Below are 6,334 nucleotides of genomic sequence, written 5' to 3'. Positions count from 1 at the left end.
ATCTGCATCTATACAATACTATAAAGATATATATGAAATTTAATTGCATGGTGCGTCCAATGTCATTTCTTCCGTATTGTGAATTTTTATACTTTTATCCTATAAAATTAGTCACACTATAAAGAAACAAAGGGCATCTCTCTCACCCCCAATCGCACACCCCCTCTCTCCACACCCTTTCACATACACATGCATGGAAACTATCTATAGGCCCTCTAAAAGTACGCCCGGGACACATTAATTCATGTTCCATTTTTTCTCGCGAGATAATACACATACGATCACTGTATTTGAAGCGAAAGCACAATACGTTTATTGGACATCATAATACGCTCATTACGGTCACCATATATGTTTTGTGGTGATTATACGGTCACTGGCTCACCATAGAGCTCTATATTTTGTTGATGGCACTATCAATTGACCAGTCAAATAGTCCACGTGACGCCTCTAGTGTTGCATTATCAATGCACATTATCTCCCTATCATAAGGCCCACATGTCAGCGGGGATTCAAAGTAGAGACCTAAGGTTCAGACCCGCACGCTCTAACCACAACGGACAATGTGGCCTTGTGATGGTATGCTGAGTCGGTCTGTTTAATACACAGGACATATTGTGGTGATTATGCACACATGTATGCATGCACACAAACAAGCACACAACACCCCCATTCATGCATGCAACACTCACTTGTACACATGCACACACGCAACACTCACACGCGCACACACAAGCATGCATGCACACAGGCTGACACAGCACACGATGCAACACACATGCTCATGCTCAAGTGTTGAACCTACACGTGCACGCGCACACATCCACAACCAGCGTGGTTCGCGCGCAAGTCAAATCAGCGAAATTGGGGTGAACACTAATCATTTTAAGATCCTCGCAAGATGTAGCACCATTGTATTTAGGTACATATATAAACTTGTTATTCATTCTAGGAGGAGTTTTTTCGATAGTTTTAACGGAAGAAAAAATGGAACCCAAATTATTAATAATTTCTTCCAACTTATCAATCCTAGTGGGACTTTGCTCTACTCTTTCATTGATTATTGGTTCTTTCTCCTTTAGCATCTTTAGAGTAATCCCTACTTGATCCAAATTGGGTTACATGATTATGAATCTTTTTATCCAAAATTTCAATATGCTCTACGGTAGGCATTTTATTTTCAATAGCATCTAACCTTTGCATAACATGTTCCAAGGTTAAAACCAATTCACTAATAGTGATAGATGGTGATCCCACTAAATTTCCCATAGCATTAAAAGCATGCTTAGGGCGACTACTCAAGAAATTCCCTCCAGTAATACTGTTGCGAAGAAGGACGGTAGTAGATTGCTTACGAGTTGATCTATTTTGAGGATCGCAAATCCTATACCAAGCATCTTTTAAATTCTCTCCTCCCATTTGCTTAAAATCGAGAACTTCACTTTTAGGGGTACACGGACCAAGGGAAGAATAAGTCATAATGATAAATTGGGCAAGCAAAAAAACCAGAAAACACGCAAAAAGGCAAACAAGAAAAAATATTTTTCGTATTTTTGTAAAACTTTTTAGAAATGGGGGAGACGAAAACGAGAGGCAAATGGCAAATAATGTAAATACAAGGAGATGAAGGTTTGTGAAAAGGTACTTGATAGTTGTTGATGATGTCTCCTCGACAACGGCGTCAGAGATTCTTCTTGCCACTTGTGATCTGCGTTGGGATGTCCCCAAAGAGGAGAGGATGATGCAGTACAGTAGAGACAAGTATTTCCCTCAGTTATGAAACCAAGGTTATCAATCCAGTAGGAGAACCAATTAACGACTCGTTAGCAGTGCTTGCACACAAACAACAAATCCTTGCAACCCAAAGCAAACAAGGGGTTGTCAATCCCTTGACGGTTACGAGCAAGATTAAATTGTATAGTTTTTGATAGATAGATGGAACAAAAATACAAAATAAAATAAAAACACAGCAAGGTATTTTGGTTTTAATAGATGATAGAAGATAGACCTGGGGGCCATAGCTTTCACTAGAGGCTTGTGTCTTGAAAATAGCATACGTGGGTAAACAAATTATTGTTGGGCAATTGATAGAAAAGCAAATGATTATGACAATGTCCAAGGCAATGATCATATATAGGCATCACTTCCGAGACAAGTAGACCGAAACGATTCTGCATCTACTACTATTACTCCACACATTAACCGCTATCCATCATGCGTCAAGTGTATTAAGTTCATGGAAAAATGGAGTAACGCCTTAAGCAAGATGACTTGATGTAGACAAAATAAACTCACGTATGAATAAACCCCATCTTTTTTACCCTTAATAGCAACGATACATACGTGTCATGTCCCCTTCTATCACTGGGATTGAGCACCGTAAGATTGAACCCATTAAAAAGCACATCTTGTTGGGAATCGTAGCATAATTTAAAATTTTCCTACGCTCACCAAGATGCATCTATGGAGTATACTAGCAACGAGGGGAAAGGAGTGCATCTACATACCCTTGTAGATCGCGAGCGGAAGCGTTCCAATGAACGTGGATGACGGAGTCGTACTCGCCGTGATTCAAATCACCGATGACCGAGTGCCGAACGGACGGCACCTCCGCGTTCAACACACGTACGGTGCAGCGACGTCTCCTCCTTCTTGATCCAGCAAGGGGGAAGGAGAGGTTGATGGAGATCCAGCAGCACGACGGCGTGGTGGTGGATGCAGCGGGATGTCGGCAGGGCTTCGCCGAGCTTATACGAGAGAGAGAGGTGTTGCAGGGGAGGAGGGAGGCTCCCAGGGCTGTAGGTTGCTGCCCTCCCTCCCCCCCTTTATATAGGCCCCCTGGGAGGGGGGGCGCCGGCCAAGTCCCATCTAGGGCAAGGGGCGGCGGCCAAGGGGGTGCCTTGCCCCCCAAGGCAAATGGGAAGCCCCCCCACCCTAGGGTTCCCAACCCTAGGCGCATGGGGGGAGGCCCATGGGGGGGCGCCCAGCCCACTAGGGGCTGGTTACCTTCCCACTTTAGCCCACGGGGCCCTCCGGGATAGGTGGCCCCACCCGGTGGACCCCCGGGACCCTTCCGGTGGTCCCGGTACAATACCGGTAACCCCCGAAACTATCCCGGTGGCCGAAACTTGACTTCCTATATATAATTCTTCACCTCCGGACCATTCCGGAACCTCTCGTGACGTCCGGGATCTCATCCGGGACTCCGAACAACTTTCGGGTTTCCGCATACACATATCTCTACAACCCTAGCGTCACCGAACCTTAAGTGTGTAGACCCTACGGGTTCGGGAGACATGCAGACATGACCGAGACGCCTCTCCGGTCAATAACCAACAGCGGGATCTGGATACCCATGTTGGCTCCCACATGTTCCACGATGATCTCATCGGATGAACCACGGTGTCGAGGATTCAATCAATCCCGTATACAATTCCCTTTGTCAATCGGTATGTTACTTGCCCGAGATTCGATCATCGATATCCCAATACCTTGTTCAATCTCGTTACCGGCAAGTCTCTTTACTCATACCGCAATGCATGATCCCGTGACTAACGCCTTAGTCACATTGAGCTCATTATGATGATGCATTACCGAGTGGGCCCAGAGATACCTCTCCGTCACACGGAGTGACAAATCCCAGTCTCGATCCGTGCCAACCCAACAGACACTTTCGGAGATACCCGTAGTGCACCTTTATAGTCACCCAGTTACGTTGTGACGTTTGGCACACCCAAAGCACTCCTACGGTATCCGGGAGTTGCACGATCTCATGGTCTAAGGAAAAGATACTTGACATTGGAAAAGCTCTAGCAAACGAAACTACACGATCTTTTATGCTATGCTTAGGATTGGGTCTTGTCCATCACATCATTCTCCTAATGATGTGATCCCGTTATCAATGACATCCAATGTCCATAGTCAGGAAACCATGACTATCTGTTGATCAACGAGCTAGTCAACTAGAGGCTTACTAGGGACACGTTGTGGTCTATGTATTCACACATGTATTACGATTTCCGGACAATACAATTATAGCATGAATAATAGACAATTACCATGAACAAAGAAATATAATAATAACCATTTATTATTGCCTCTAGGGCATATTTCCAACAGTCTCCCACTTGCACTAGAGTCAATAATCTAGTTACATTGTGATGAATCGAACACCCATTGCGTCCTGGTGTTGATCATGTTTTGCTCTAGGGAGAGGTTTAGTCAACGGATCTGCTACATTCAGGTCCGTATGTACTTTACAAATATCTATGTCTCCATTTTGAACACTTTCACGAATGGAGTTGAAGCGACGCTTGATATGCCTGGTCTTCCTGTGAAACCTGGGCTCCTTCGCAAGGGCAATGGCTCCAGTGTTGTCACAGAAGAGATTCATCGGGCCCGACGCATTGGGAATCACCCCTAGGTTTGTAATGAACTCCTTCATCCAGACTGCTTCCTGTGCTGCCTCCGAGGCTGCCATGTACTCCGCTTCACATGTAGATCCCGCCACGACGCTTTGCTTGCAACTGCACCAGCTTACTGCTCCTCCATTCAAAATATACACGTATCCGGTTTGTGACTTCGAGTCATCCAGATCTGTGTCGAAGCTAGCGTCGACGTAACCCTTTACGACGAGCTCTTCGTCACCTCCATAAACGAGAAACATATCCTTAGTCCTCTTCAGGTACTTCAGGATATTCTTGACCGCTGTCCAGTGTTCCATGCCGGGATTACTTTGGTACCTTCCTACCAAACTTACGGCAAGGTTTACATCAGGTCTGGTACACAGCATGGCATACATAATAGACCCTATGGCCGAGGCATAGGGGATGACACTCATCTTTTCTATATCTTCTGCCGTGGTCGGGCATTGAGCCGTGCTCAATTGCACACCTTGCAATACAGGCAAGAACCCCTTCTTGGACTGATCCATATTGAACTTCTTCAATATCTTGTCAAGGTATGTACTCTGTGAAAGACCAATGAGGCGTCTTGATCTATCTCTATAGATCTTGATGCCTAATATATAAGCAGCTTCTCCAAGGTCCTTCATTGAAAAACACTTATTCAAATAGGCCTTTATACTTTCCAAGAATTCTATATCATTTCTCATCAATAATATGTCATCCACATATAATATGAGAAATGCTACAGAGCTCCCACTCACTTTCTTGTAAACACAGGCTTCTCCATAAGTCTGTGTAAACCCAAACGCTTTGATCATCTCATCAAAGCGAATGTTCCAACTCCGAGATGCTTGCACCAGCCCATAGATTGAGCGCTGGAGCTTGCATACTTTGTTAGCATTCTTAGGATTGACAAAACCTTCCGGCTGCATCATATACAACTCTTCCTTAAGGAAACCGTTAAGGAATGCCGTTTTGACGTCCATTTGCCATATCTCATAATCATAGTATGCGGTCAATTGCTAACATGATTCGGACAGACTTCAGCTTCGCTACGGGTGAGAAAGTCTCATCGTAGTCAACCCCTTGAACTTGTCGATAACCCTTAGCGACAAGTCGAGCTTTGTAGATGGTCACATTACCATCCGTGTCTGTCTTCTTCTTAAAGATCCATTTATTTTCTATGGCTCGCCGATCATCGGGCAAGTCAGTCAAAGTCCATACTTCGTTTTCATACATGGATCCTATCTCGGATTTCATGGCTTCTAGCCATTTGTCGGAATCCGGGCCCGCCATCGCTTCTTCATAGTTCGAAGGTTCACCGTTGTCTAACAACATGATTTCCAGGACAGGGTTGCCGTACCACTCTGGTGCGGAACGTGTCCTTGTGGACCTACGAAGTTCAGTAACTTGATCTGAAGCTTCATGATCATCATCATTAACTTCCTCCCCAGTCGGTGTAGGCACCACAGGAACATTTTCCCGCGCTGCGCTACTTTCCGGTTCGGAAGGGGTGACTATCACCTCATCAAGTTCCACTTTCCTCCCACTCAATTCTTTCGAGAGAAACTCCTTCTCCAGAAAGGACCCGTTCTTGGCAACGAAGATCTTGCCTTCGGATCTGAGGTAGAAGGTATACCCAATAGTTTCCTTAGGGTATCCTATGAAGACGCATTTTTCCGACTTGGGTTCAAGCTTTTCAGGTTGAAGTTTCTTGACATAAGCATCGCATCCCCAAACTTTTAGAAACGACAGCTTAGGTTTCTTCCCAAACCATAATTCATACGGTGTCGTCTCAACGGATTTCGACGGAGCCCTATTTAAAGTGAATGCGGTAGTCTCTAAAGCATAGCCCCAAAATGAGAGCGGTAAATCGGTAAGAGACATCATAGATCGCGCCATATCCAATAGAGTGCGATTACGACGTT

Source organism: Triticum aestivum, chromosome 2D (assembly GCF_018294505.1).
Source record: "Triticum aestivum cultivar Chinese Spring chromosome 2D, IWGSC CS RefSeq v2.1, whole genome shotgun sequence".
NCBI classification, from domain to species: domain Eukaryota; kingdom Viridiplantae; phylum Streptophyta; class Magnoliopsida; order Poales; family Poaceae; genus Triticum; species Triticum aestivum.
This window is presented reverse-complemented; position numbering follows the sequence as displayed.